The sequence below is a fragment of the Malurus melanocephalus genome, unplaced genomic scaffold (assembly GCF_030028575.1).
Source record: "Malurus melanocephalus ecotype Western Australia unplaced genomic scaffold, MMel_1.1 scaffold_98, whole genome shotgun sequence".
Taxonomy (NCBI): Eukaryota; Metazoa; Chordata; class Aves; order Passeriformes; family Maluridae; genus Malurus; species Malurus melanocephalus.
This window is the reverse complement of record NW_026623330.1, coordinates 1857730-1858072: the sequence shown is the minus strand read 5'-3', so window position 1 is coordinate 1858072 and position 343 is coordinate 1857730. Positions and strand designations below refer to the sequence as shown.

Sequence of the window (343 nt, the reverse complement as noted above, 5' to 3'; positions counted from 1 at the left end):
CTGAGGGAGCGGTGAGGCCGCCGGCGGCCGGTGCGGGCCGCGCTCGGTGCCCGCGGGGGCGGACGGGGAAGTCCCGACTTACCTGTCATTACTTTCTACGCCATCTTGGATCCACTTGTCAACGTCCCACAAAGCATTGTGGGAAAGGCCGGCCCTCCCCGCCCGCCGCCGGCCCGGAAGGCGGAGGGCGGCGGTGTGAGGGGACGGGACGGGATAGCAACGGGATAGGGATAGGGATGGGGACAGGAATGGGGTACGGGGCAGGAACCAGCACCGCGACGGAACGGCGGTGGGGACGGAGTCGCGATGTGGAATAGGGGATGGGGATGAGGATGGAGTCCGG

General features: G+C 68.5%; 1 protein-coding gene across 1 annotated transcript in view; it reads right to left on the bottom strand.

Annotated features, from left to right (window-relative positions):
• Nucleotides 1-124, bottom strand: part of HELZ (helicase with zinc finger) — an 80854-nt gene extending 80730 nt beyond the window's left edge. Inside the window, exon 1 of the mRNA XM_057368892.1 lies at nt 83-124. The gene's annotated coding sequence lies outside the window, so the exon portion shown is untranslated. The remainder of the gene's footprint in view (nt 1-82) is intronic.
• Between the last annotated feature and the right edge of the window lie 219 nt (nt 125-343).